Source organism: Periophthalmus magnuspinnatus, chromosome 18, assembly GCF_009829125.3.
Source record: "Periophthalmus magnuspinnatus isolate fPerMag1 chromosome 18, fPerMag1.2.pri, whole genome shotgun sequence".
Classification (NCBI taxonomy): Eukaryota; Metazoa; Chordata; class Actinopteri; order Gobiiformes; family Gobiidae; genus Periophthalmus; species Periophthalmus magnuspinnatus.
The window spans coordinates 5,066,385-5,080,226 of NC_047143.1; the positions used below are offsets into that span (position 1 = coordinate 5,066,385).

The window sequence follows — 13,842 nt, forward strand, 5'->3', positions numbered from 1 at the left end:
ACGTAGGATTTTGTCATGTTCTTAGTGTTTTTAGGCAACCTGAGTGCAAATTAGATACATTTGCAGCTTTTTTTGGTCAGAAACAGTGCAAATCTTAGTATATGCTGCCTTCAGTGGCCACTATTCACAATTTCAAGTACCATGTGACATCACGTATGACTGTCCTGATTACAGCCAGGTGTTTCCGATTACAAAAATGTGGTTTTAGTGAAACTCCTTTGTGATATGTTCCATGTACTAATCCCTGAGTTGAAAGGTACACAAGGTTCTACTTTACTCACGTCTTTTCAAAGTACTTTTCTGATATCTACTGCATAAATGTAAAGGTTTTTCATTGTTTTGATGGGTGAAAATAAACTTAACCAAACCAAACCAAGCGTATCTTTTCATATATAAATACGTTTGTGCAACTTGATCTCCCTCTCCTCTTTCTCCTCTCTAATCCTATTCTTTCTGTCTTTCTGTCTCTTTCTCTCCTCCTCCCTCCCTCTTTACTCTTCACCATGTTTTCAAAGCTTTCATGTTGAATGGGAGAGGAGCAGACAGGAACACGAGCCTTGGGTCAAACAGTCTACCCACTTAAAACCCAGGCAGCATGTGTCATACTGAAGCCTGTCTGTGTGTGTCTTTTGAAAGCTTCTTCGAGAGAGTACGACAGGTTTTCACGATTACTTGATGGGATAATGTCTAAACATAAACATAAATTATACTTTTGCACCAATCGGGAGGGTAATTTGTGAAGAAAAGTAGTAAAAAAATTGTCAAAAATGTCAGAAAGTAGAGCATTCTAATCGTATTAATGACATCACACTGTGGAGAATTCTGTCCAAACGTTCGACACAGTTTACATGTCAGAAACGCATTTTTCTGATACTTTAAACTTTATTTCAACAACATCATCCGTCTCTGATATATAACTCCAAACTCCTCAGACCCAAAGCCAACAAAGGAAACAAATGTAACCCGGGTGTTTTTCCGCTCCCCTTGGCCTTGGTGCACTGTCTCTTTAAATGGGGCGCCACACCACGGCTCGCGAGTGTTGTGGGTCTCGGGAGTGTCTGAGCTGCTGCAGGTAGGCATTTAGTCCTGTAAAATTCACTCATCTTGGTTTAAACCGATCTCTAAGTGCCTGTTACGCCATCAACCTTTCTAGATGCCTCCTGCTGTATGACGATGTGCTGAGAATGACTATTAAGCGGAACTGGTGAGTGCTGACTTATTGTTGTTTGGAGCTACGATGCTAACGCTAGCGCTCCTTTGAATTAAGTTACGGACCTGTCAGCTGGTGCTGGCGCTAGCTGCACTCGTTCCTACGAAGTATTAGACGATCATTTCTTAAAGTGCTATATTCTGTACTGGTTGAAATGCATTAATATATTTGCACAGGATTTATTGATATTGTCCACGTAATGTTAGCACTGAAATTGAGTGATGTTTACCATTGAAAACTTAATGCACTTTGAGTTATTGTGCTAATGATATGACAAAGAGTACTCTGTGATGGAAGAAATATTTATACATGTACATGGATTTTGATTATGATGATTATGATCATTATGACTAAGTATTGTGATAAATTGTTTTATTGCATTACCTTTTGTAACTTAACTGTAATACATGGTCAATGATATTACTTATTGCTGGTCCTGCTTTGTACAGGCCAGGTTCCAGTATTGGATGGCGAGCTAGAAGGCCCCGAGCCTGGACATATTGAGTGCGCCCGTCCGCCGGTGCGGTAGGAGGCGCTGCAGCCACTCCCCACACACACCCACTTGCACACACGCACACTAACAACCTCCGCTGGTGGATTGTTTGAACTTTGCGAGTTTTGCACAGACTGAAACCCAGGTTCACCAAACTTGACGATCTGAACTCTTTGTGCGCCTAAGTGGATCTATGAACTCTTCTTTCACAGCAACGTGGATTTATGAACAATACTGCTTGCACCCCTGACCTAAACAACTCTATAAATACATTGGACCCATTTTATTTTTGTTTTACATCACACACCTTGTAAATTATTGTACATAATGTTTTTGTCGATGGCACTTCTGTAAATAATCACAGCTGAGCTCAACTTGCACATCTGAGTCTGGTTTTCATTTAACACACCATCTTCCTCCGAGCGAACCTACATCTTCTGATACTAGCCCATTTCATTTTTCATATTGCTGCATTATACATGCTACATAAAAGTGGCGAGCTAGCCAGGAGGAATTGGGTTGTGTTTAATGTACATTGTGCCTGTTGTTATTTGTGATTTTTTTTCAATATTTAGTTATTTTCATCCTTTGAAACCCACAAAGAAAAAAATGGATGTATTTTTGGAAAAGGGCATCAAAATTCCAAATGCTGTGTTGGTTGAGGGCATAACAGAGACAGTAGAGGATGAAATTATTGACTTCTTGAAACAATATGGTTCAATTAATAAGCATGTAGTTATTTCGGAACCTCAGTCTGAATTTGATTGCGCTCTTGTAGTTGAATTCACAAGCGGTGCTGCTTTGGAAGCTTTGCGTCCAATATTACCCTACACTTTTGTTACTGCTAAGAAGACCGATACTTGTCATATTTCTGAACTCTCTACGGTTTATACTGATCATGTTGCTAAAGCTACTACAAAATCGTACCTCTCTGATTTGCGAAACACTGCTAAACTCTCCGGTGTCGATTATACCGAAGTTCTTAAATCAATGATGACTCAGATTGGACTGTTCATCGCAGATCTTCATCCGACTGCTCCTGGTGAAGAAGAACCGGCCAATGCAGAGCCCAATGCACTGCCACCAGAGACGGAGCCATCTGCATCTGGGCCTAAGCTCAAACTTTCCAGTAGCGATATAAATCCGCCGGGGATCCAGCGATATGTGGTGGAACACATTATGAAGAACGAGGAGGGAGTAGTATATCAGCGGCTCAGAGCATTCTCAGGACGACTGCCCAGACCTAACCATGAGTCTGACTATGAGACCTGGAGGACAGGCGTGGACCTGATGATGAGCGATCCATCTGTGTCAGATCTCCAGCGCTCCAGGAGGATAGTGGAGAGTCTTCTTCCTCCCGCAGCAGATGTGGTGAAGCACCTGAGGTTTGATACAATGCCTGCAGAGTATTTGGATACTCTTGATTCTGCATACGGAACTGTTCAGGACGGAGACGAACTGTTTGCGAAGTTCATGGACACGGTTCAGGATGCTGGTGAGAAGGCTTCCGCTTATCTCCAACGGCTCCAGGTTGCCCTGAACTCTGCTCTGAAGAGGGGAGGAGTCATCGAGTCTGATATAAACCGACATTTGTTAAACCAGTTCTGTCGAGGATGCTGGGATAACGCCCTGATAGCTGAGCTCCAGCTTAAGCAGAAGAAGACTCAACCACCTCCTTTCGCACAGTTGCTACTCCTGTTACGCACAGAGGAGGATCGGGAAGCTGCTAAAACTGTGCGGATGAAGCAACATCTTGGGCCTGCACGCCAGAAAGCCACCACCCACGCACAGCTGACTCGTCCTGACGCTGAAGGTGGAGACACTGTTGCTGCATTGACCAACTTTACTCAGCAACTGGCCGCTCAACTAGCTGATGTCCAGCGCCAGCTTGCAAAGTTAACATCTAGCCAGCCAAATGCTGCCTTCAAGCCTTCGCCATGCAGTAAGCAAGTCAAAGGGAAAGTCACTGTCCAGCCATCACGTCGACCTGCCTTCCCCCAGCCAAAGCCTCGTTACTGCTTCCGGTGTGGCGAAGATGGACATATCCGGCCTCAATGTGAAAATGAGCCAAATTCCGCTCTCGTTGCTCATAAGAGGAAACAGTTTGCCAGAAAACAAAACCCCTCCACCAGCCATTTAAACTAAGTCCGGTTCCTGTTGTGGGGCAGACAGGAGCCAAGGGGGATCAAATCCGTCCCAAGAAAGAGAAGACGACGACCGTTAAGTGTGCTGAGGCGTTACAGTCCAAGAAGAAGACTCCTATCCGTCTTCCAAAAGGACTGGTGGGCTCAAAGTGCTCCTCCGTCATCCATGTTGCAGGACAAAGTCACCATTGTCTCCTGGATACGGGCTCACAGGTGACTACAGTTCCAGTCTCATTTTATAATCAGATCCTTAGTGAACAACCAGTTAAGCCACTTTATAACTTACTTCAGGTGGAGGGGGCAGCCGGTCAGGCAGTGCCGTACCTGGGCTACGTCGAAATGATGATCACATTTCCTAAAGATTTTCTTGGAGCAGAGTTCAACATTCCAACCCTAGCTCTGGTTGTGCCGGATGCCCATTCTGATTGTCCTTCGCCAGTTTTGATCGGCATGAACACACTAGAATTACTATACGAGCAGTATCTCGCCAGTGATGTTCCCGACTTCCAGCCAGCTGCCCAAGGCTACTGTGCAGTCTTGAAGCTCCTGCAGCTGAACCATCAGCAGAGCCAAGTGGGTTGTGTCGGAGCTGTGAGGTTGCAGAGCCAGACTCCAATTTTAGTCTCCGTTGGTCAAACTATCGTTTTGGAGGGCTTCGCCAAGATAGACATTCCATCTGCAGGCCAGTGGGCCGTGATTGAGCACCCCACCTCATCGCTACCTGGTGGACTGTGTGTTCAAAGTTGCCTTATTACGCTCCCAACCCGTGCCCCATACAAGGTCCCAGTTGTCATCCGGAATGAGTCTGACCACAATGCTATCATTCCCCCTATGAGTGTCATCGCAGACATTGCCACCTCTCCGACCATACTTACCCAGCAAACTGTAACCCACATGTCAACTCAAACAAAATCCCAGAGCAACACTTTAGACTTCAATTTTGGCAATTCCCCAATCCCAGCTGACTGGAAAGGGCGAATAACAGCTAAGCTCAACCAGATGCCTGAAGTGTTTTCTCTCCATGATCTGGATTTTGGCTGTACGGACCAAGTAAGGCATAGCATCAAGCTCCACGATGAAACACCTTTCAAGCAACGACCCAGGCCAATCCATCCTCGTGACATTGAAGCTGTTCGAAGCCATCTGCGAGACCTGCTCGAAGCTGGTGTTATCCGGGAGTCAGAGTCACCCTTTGCTTCCCCGATCGTGGTGGTCCGTAAGCGGAATGGAGATGTGAGGCTCTGCATTGATTATCGGAAGCTGAATTTACAAACGGTGAAAGACGCTTATGCCCTTCCGCACCTTGAGGAGTCCTTTTCTGCTCTAACTGGCTCCAAATGGTTTACAGTTTTAGATCTGAAGTCAGGGTATTACCAGATCCAAATGGACGAAGAAGACAAGACTAAAACCGCCTTTGTTACCCCGCTGGGTTTCTGGGAGTGGAATCGAATGCCGCAGGGGGTAACGAATGCCCCCAGTACCTTCCAGAGACTCATGGAGAAGTGTATGGGAGATTTAAATCTCAAAGAAGTCCTTGTGTTCCTCGACGATTTAATCATCTTCTCTGACACCTTAGAGGAACATGAAAAGCGGCTACTGCGAGTTCTCAACCGTCTCAAGGATTTTGGATTAAAGTTGTCACCCGAGAAATGTAAATTCTTGCAGACCAGTGTGCGTTACCTCGGTCATGTGGTGTCTGAGAAGGGTGTTGAAACTGACCCCGAGAAGATATCCTCACTCAAATCCTGGCCAGTTCCCCGAAACCTCAAGGAGTTGCGGTCCTTCCTTGGTTTCGCAGGATACTATCGGAGGTTCATCAAAGATTATGCTAAAATAGTAAAACCACTAAACACCCTTACTCGTGGCTATGCACCAGTCCGCCGGTCCGCCAAAAACAAAAATCCTGCGGTGAAGTATCCGGACCCGAAGCAGTCTTTTGGAGAGAAGTGGACTTCAGAGTGTTCCGCTGCTTTTAACATCGTGATTGAGAAGCTAACATCTGCTCCCGTGCTGGGGTTTGCTAATCCACAGTTGCCTTACATCCTGCACACGGATGCCAGCACAACCGGGTTGGGAGCCGTCCTCTATCAAGAACAAGATGGTCAGCTCCGAGTTATTGCCTATGCAAGTAGAGGCTTGTCGCAAAGTGAGTCTCGATATCCCGCTCACAAACTCGAGTTCCTCGCTTTAAAATGGAGTGTTACGGAAAAGTTCCATGACTACCTCTATGGAGCAACCTTCACCGTCGTCACGGACAACAATCCTCTCACTTATGTTCTTACATCTGCAAAGCTCGACGCCACCAGCCATCGATGGCTAGCTGCATTGTCCACATACTCATTCAAAATGCAATATCGAGCAGGCAAACACAATTATGATGCTGATGCTCTGTCTAGACGTTGCCATGCCGAAGTTCCTGATGACCTCCACTCAAGACAAGAGTGGGATGCTATTCACCACCTTGCAGAACAACTGTCCAATTCAAGTGAGGCTGCAGAGATTGCTCCTGATATTGTCAATGCCATCTGTCAGAGCAGTCTCATAAGGGCGTCCCAAAAGTCCGAGTCCCTTAAGTCCGACGTCACTCTGGTTGAGACTCTGACAGTCTCTGCTGAAGCCATTCCAGCAGGTTTTGCTGAAGAAGAGATGCACGGCTTACCTGTACTTCCCTCTTTGACACACAATGAGCTGAGGGAAGAACAGAGTGCCGATCCTGCGCTTCGGGAAGTAATCTACCACCTTAAGACCGGAGAAAAGATTCCTCCCACTCTTCGAGAAGAACTTCCTGAGCTTCCCTTGTTGCTACGAGAGTTGAGTCGGTTGGAGCTGGAGGATGGAGTCCTCTACAGGAGGAGACAGGAACAAGATAAAGTTGTTCTTCAGCTCGTTTTGCCTCCAGTCTTGCGTTCTACGGTCCTGAAGAGTCTCCACAATGATATGGGGCATATGGGCATAGAGCGGACGCTCGACCTGGTGCGGCAGCGATTCTTCTGGCCGAAGATGGCAGCCGATGTGGACAACTGCATCAAGACCTGTGGCCGGTGTGTACGCCGTAAAACTCCACCTGAAAGAGCCGCTCCTTTAGTGAACATTCAAACTACACGTCCATTGGAGCTACTATGTATGGATTTTCTATCATTGGAGCCGGATAGTAGCAATACAAAAGACATCCTAGTACTAACAGACCACTTTACAAAATTTGCTGTTGCTATTCCAACCACTAACCAGAAAGCAAAGACTGTGGCCAAGTGTTTATGGAATGATTTTATGGTCTATTACGGCATCCCTGAACGCTTGCATTCTGATCAAGGGCCAGATTTTGAATCAAGATTAATCAAAGAGCTCTGTGAGGTGGCTGGGATCCAGAAAACCCGTACAACTCCATACCATCCCAGGGGAAACCCTGTCGAGCGCTTCAATCGAACTCTTTTAGGCATGCTGGGAACGCTTGAGAACAAACAGAAGTCAAAGTGGAAGGATTATGTCAAGCCGCTCGTGCACGCCTATAATTGCACGAGAAACGAGGTCACGGGGTTCACACCATATGAGCTCCTGTTTGGTCGATCGCCCCGACTTCCCGTTGACTTGGCATTTGGCTTGCCGGTGCGAGAACCATTAACTTCCTCACACTCCCAGTATGTGAAGAGCCTAAAAGATCGCCTTCAAGAGAGTTACAAGCTGGCCTCCAAGAATGCCCAGAAATCCGGTCTAAAGAACAAAAAACGGTTTGATCAGCATGTAAAACCTGCAAGCTTATCGGTCGGTGACCGTGTCCTCGTCCGGAATGTCAGGATCAGGGGAAAACACAAATTGGAAGACAAGTGGGAACAGGATGTCTATGTTGTGGTGCAACGTGCCGGAGATCTCCCAGTCTATGTAGTAAGACCAGAGACTAGGGATGGACCTACCCGTACACTGCACCGTGACCTTCTTTTGCCGTGTGGGTTTCTGCCAACCTGCATTGACGCCACAGAACTTGCTCCTGTTCGCCGTCCGCATACCCGTAGCCAGAGTCGACAAGCCAACCTTGCTGATCCAACTCTTCTGGATGGGGAGGAAGAAGATGCAGAGTCTGTCGTCCTGGAGTGTTCTCCTCGACTCCCGATGACATTCAGTGTGGAAAGAGCCAGTGAACCTGAACAAATGCCAGAGACTAGTTCTCCTGAAAGTCTAACAACTGTTACTTCTACTGGTGACACCTTACCTGAAAGTGAAGGAGCCCAGTCAGCCACCATTGAAGATCCATCCCCAAGCTGCCGTGAACCCGAGGGCCCTGAGTTAGCAGTTGGAGATGTAAACCTACCTGAACCTGCCAACCTACCTGAACCTGCCAACTTACCTGAAGAAGAAGGAATACTCACCAATGTACCTGATAAACATCCACCTGATGCTGAAGTGCCTGTGGAAATTGGGACCCCTGAGACGGTCCAATCTGAGTCATCAGAGGGCGATGTAGGACCTAGGCGTTCAAGTCGTCATCGCCAGCCGCCTCAACGTCTCCAGTATTCAGCATTAGGGAACCCGCTTATATCAGTCGTTCAAACCCTTTTTCATAGTTTATCTAACGCTTATGCTGAGGCGCTTAGTCATGTACCTGCAGCAGACTCTATACTCTGAAAGTAAAGTCTGTAGTTCCCATGCAACGGGGACGAGCATGATTTAAAGGGGGGAGGGTGTAACCCGGGTGTTTTTCCGCTCCCCTTGGCCTTGGTGCACTGTCTCTTTAAATGGGGCGCCACACCACGGCTCGCGAGTGTTGTGGGTCTCGGGAGTGTCTGAGCTGCTGCAGGTAGGCATTTAGTCCTGTAAAATTCACTCATCTTGGTTTAAACCGATCTCTAAGTGCCTGTTACGCCATCAACCTTTCTAGATGCCTCCTGCTGTATGACGATGTGCTGAGAATGACTATTAAGCGGAACTGGTGAGTGCTGACTTATTGTTGTTTGGAGCTACGATGCTAACGCTAGCGCTCCTTTGAATTAAGTTACGGACCTGTCAGCTGGTGCTGGCGCTAGCTGCACTCGTTCCTACGAAGTATTAGACGATCATTTCTTAAAGTGCTATATTCTGTACTGGTTGAAATGCATTAATATATTTGCACAGGATTTATTGATATTGTCCACGTAATGTTAGCACTGAAATTGAGTGATGTTTACCATTGAAAACTTAATGCACTTTGAGTTATTGTGCTAATGATATGACAAAGAGTACTCTGTGATGGAAGAAATATTTATACATGTACATGGATTTTGATTATGATGATTATGATCATTATGACTAAGTATTGTGATAAATTGTTTTATTGCATTACCTTTTGTAACTTAACTGTAATACATGGTCAATGATATTACTTATTGCTGGTCCTGCTTTGTACAGGCCAGGTTCCAGTATTGGATGGCGAGCTAGAAGGCCCCGAGCCTGGACATATTGAGTGCGCCCGTCCGCCGGTGCGGTAGGAGGCGCTGCAGCCACTCCCCACACACACCCACTTGCACACACGCACACTAACAACCTCCGCTGGTGGATTGTTTGAACTTTGCGAGTTTTGCACAGACTGAAACCCAGGTTCACCAAACTTGACGATCTGAACTCTTTGTGCGCCTAAGTGGATCTATGAACTCTTCTTTCACAGCAACGTGGATTTATGAACAATACTGCTTGCACCCCTGACCTAAACAACTCTATAAATACATTGGACCCATTTTATTTTTGTTTTACATCACACACCTTGTAAATTATTGTACATAATGTTTTTGTCGATGGCACTTCTGTAAATAATCACAGCTGAGCTCAACTTGCACATCTGAGTCTGGTTTTCATTTAACACACCATCTTCCTCCGAGCGAACCTACATCTTCTGATACTAGCCCATTTCATTTTTCATATTGCTGCATTATACATGCTACACAAAGCTCCTCCTTTCACACAGATATAAGTCAGTGTCCAGCAGTGAATCTGACCAGAACTGAAGAAGCGTCTCGGATGAGCAGAGAAACGTCTTCACTCCTACGACTTTTTGTCCAGTTGACAGATTTAACTTTGGCTTTTGCAGTGGCTCAGATCTGGATGACTGAGGGATTACACACAGACATCTGTATTTCAACAAAAATAATGGTGTTCTATTACATTTTTTGTTCTTTTTTTTTTTTTTTTTTTTTGTCAAATAGTATTTTTTATGTACATTGGAGTTCACATTTGGGTCCATGGTTGCTAGGTAACAGTCATGAAATTCCCTAGTGTGTGTGAAGTAAAATCATGAAGTAAAAATTGAAACCTAAAAAATAAATAGATAGATAAATTAAATAAATAAATAGATAAATTAAATAAATAGATAAATTAAATAAATAAATAGATAGATAAAATAAATAAATAAATAAATAGATAGATAGATAAAATAAATAAATAGATAGATAAAATAAATAAATAAATAGATAAAATAAATAGATAGATAAAATAAATAAATAAATAAATCGATAAAATAAATAAATAAATCGATAAAATAAATAAATAGATAAATTAAATAGATAGATAGATAGATAGATAGATAGATAGATAGATAGATAGATAGATAAATAGATAGATAAATAAATAAATAAATAATATAACTGTGTTTTAGTAAAATGGATAGTCCAACCTGTGCAAATATTGTTTTTTTTTTTATAATACTTGTTTTGTGGAGTTTAGCTCGGTGTTTACGTCATAGTGAGAACATGTACATGAAAATTTCCTTTATGAAAAATCCTACACAACGATGCACTATGGAACTTTTCTGGCAGAACCTTCCATCACCCTCTTGTCTCCATGGAGATTTCTTTGCCTGGAAGGTTCCATAGATAGCTTGGTATTGAACTTATCAATCTCCATGGACGCAGAAAGCAGATGGCAACCTCAGGCCAAGTTAGAAGTCAGATCTATGGAGAGGCGACCCAGCTCTGAAGTCTGAGTCACTGCTTAGACCCTGTTCCCTCCATGAGCAGAAGAAAATAGTTGGATGGATAACGGAAATAACATCTCCAAAGCAGGTGGTGGATCCTCTAAAACAGGGGCGTCAAACTCATTTTCATCACATCAGCAAAATGGGCCATCAAGGGCCAGATGTGACTGTGCATCTGTATAAATGTCATTAAATATAAACAAATGTCATGTAAAATAAATGTAACTACTTTATAACTTGTTAAATAACTGTTTCTGTATTTATTACTTATTCAAGTTGCAAATATTACATGTCTGTGAAACTGCGTATTTCCTGATAAACTGACATTTTTAAAAGTGTGTATCTGGTCAGAGCACACACTTTTACAGCCTTTTAATTATTGGACAATTTGTTGTTTTTCTTGCAGGCTAACCTTTGCATACTTGGCTCCATGTTTGGTGTCAAAATGACGTAGACATAGATTGTGTCGACCTTGTGTCTTAACACAAAAAACATACAGGTTTTTCTCCTTTAAGTTCTTCTAACTTCCTTCCATGCCGACAATTTTCCTCTCCGTGAACATTTTGTGATGATTATTTGCAAATACTTCTCAGCTCCACCTGTTGGGAAAATGTTAATGATTTTTTTTTTTTAATTAAAGCAGTATAGACTTATTTTATGACAGTCAGGCCTTTTAATTTACCTTCTTGCGGGCCACATAAAATGATGTGGTGGGCCGCATTTGGTCCCCGGGCCTTGAGTTTAACACATGTGTCCTAAAATAAAAGTTTAAAGACTCAAATTACAGATGATAATGAATCATATTGTCCTGGTATAAATAAATAGTAGCATTTTTTAATGTGTTTTTGTCTGTTTTGGATTCAAATGTGAACTCACCATTGTACTGCGTGTTCCTTCTTCACATCTATAGGAGCTGCCAAAACCTCCAGTCTTTCTCATTAGTTGTTTTCTGCGCTCACATTTTAAATTAACTCACAAACACTCGTGCCGTGTTAGAATTATGATTAAAAGCTCCGTGTTAATTATAATGCATCAAATTTCCACTTAACACAATCGTCCAGAGGTTTGGGATTGCCATTTATTACTAAACATTAAATGGAAAACAGAACGGCGGTGTGGAATTACAAAAGCTGATTTGTATGCTCCGACGCAACTGTGAAAATTAAACTTGGAGACATTGCCTTTTGGATTTGTGACTCGTAAAAGTGGAGACGTAACACAATGTACCTTCTTGTAATTTGCGTTGTAATGATCAGACTAATGAGGATATGTCTACAGTCCAGAGAAGCATGTTGTACTGGGCGTAAACAACATTAGACTGGTAACTCATCCAAACACAAGATCACAGCCATGACGACAATCTTCTGGAAATGAAAGATACGATTCAGGAAGGAGGGATGAGGAAGGAGGAGATGCAGTATCTGTGATCAGTGGAGGAGACGTTACCTGGCAGTTCTCTCTGTATTTTTTATACACAGGGATGTCAGTCTGGGCCCCACTCCCTCCATCAGATCTCGAGCCAGAACCAAACATAGCCATCCAATCAGATTTGTTTATTCCAGTGACGCATGTGAGGATCTCATTGGTCATCAATCATTTACGAACAAAATGCAGTTTCTCTCAGCTCAGATCAGGTTCAGTGTTTCGCTCGTTGATTCTGCAGAAATTTGCCATGTTTTTCAGCCCCCTGTGGTTTTTTTTTCTTTATTTGGATACAGACCAACCATGCATGTCTGTGATTGGCTAATCCACCCGTCAATCACGGCCCAACTGAAGTCTGGGAGGTTCACCGATGACCAGACTCACCTTTTCTTTAAGGATTAGACAAGTGTGTGGTCTGGATCGCCGGCAAAAGGAGAGGAAGCCGAAGTAACAATCTGGAACGTTTTGGATTGGAAGTGGGGTTTTCCTGTCCAGTCAAAACGACTCACTTTGATAAAACTTTACAAAGACGTCCTTGGAGCTGTATCCCGTCTTCCCGATAGACAGGCATATTAACCATCAGGCTTATTAACCAACTAATCAGAGATGTGCATGGTCAGTTTGTGTGAAAACAAACATGGAGGTTCTTGAGTAAAAAAGAAAAAACAAAACTGAAGTATCTGAGGTAAAATAAGTTACTTTTGTTGCTGAATGATAGGAGGATATCCACAAGGAGGTGTTTGATAGACGTGCTGTTAATTAGCGATTGCAATTGGACCGTCCCAAATAAGGACAGTTATTTATATTGTTATGTCTTTCTTCACCTTAAATCTTTGTTATGGATCTTTTTGACCTAACCTTCGTAATACCATCTGTTTTTATGTACAGGGTTTATCTCTCGTTTGTGCGTCTAACCAGACTAAACCAGCATTATTGTTTTGATGGTATAAATACTCTACTGTGTGTATTTTCATTTGTCAACTGAGGGCGAGAACAGCTCTTTGGCGATTGTGCACAATTGATTCAATAAAGCAGACTTTTTGATTCAAGACAACTTCTCTGATGCTTTTATATAAATGTATTTTTAAGGTTTTTACAATTAGAAATTCCACAATAATATACACTTTTTATATGCTTAGAATGAATCTGATGATGATTTGTGGACTTAAAAACTGTGCAGAAAATGTTCGAGCTTTTGCCGGTGACGTAATAATCCTGGGAAATTTGAAAGTGCATTTTTTTATGGAGCTTAGACGGTGAAGACGTACTAAACAAAGATCATCAAACAAGCATGAATAAGTGAAAATACAACTCTAGATATGTTTTTGATGAAGGGACAGTGTTATAACATGCATCTTGTGTTTCTTTAGTGTAGTCGACGCTTTGCAACAGATTCTGTAATTAACAATTCACATTAATTAACAAAACCACCAGGGTAACCACCATTTCAAATATGAAATGGTGGTTACCCTGAAGACAAAAGGCTCATTCATGCCCCATGTTCTAACCACAGAAGAATTCACATGGAGGCTTCTGTCCGTCCTGTGTGGTTTTTCTGTCTGTCTGTCGTAACGGGTGTGTGTAGCGGACCAAAGGATGCAGACTCGGGGAATATTTACAGGATTTATTATGGAAATAA

General features: G+C 43.2%; 2 long non-coding RNA genes across 2 annotated transcripts; both read left to right on the forward strand.

Annotated features, from left to right (window-relative positions):
- The first annotated feature begins 970 nt into the window (after positions 1 to 970).
- Positions 971 to 1,897, forward strand: LOC117386587 (uncharacterized). The gene is made up of 3 exons (XR_004542696.2): positions 971 to 1,072; positions 1,154 to 1,204; positions 1,660 to 1,897. It is a non-coding gene; the product is annotated as an uncharacterized LOC117386587 (long non-coding RNA).
- A 6,599-nt stretch (positions 1,898 to 8,496) lies between these two features.
- LOC117386572 (uncharacterized) lies at positions 8,497 to 9,461 on the forward strand. Its single transcript, XR_004542695.2, has 3 exons — positions 8,497 to 8,636; positions 8,718 to 8,768; positions 9,224 to 9,461. It is a non-coding gene; the product is annotated as an uncharacterized LOC117386572 (long non-coding RNA).
- The last annotated feature ends 4,381 nt before the right edge of the window (positions 9,462 to 13,842 follow it).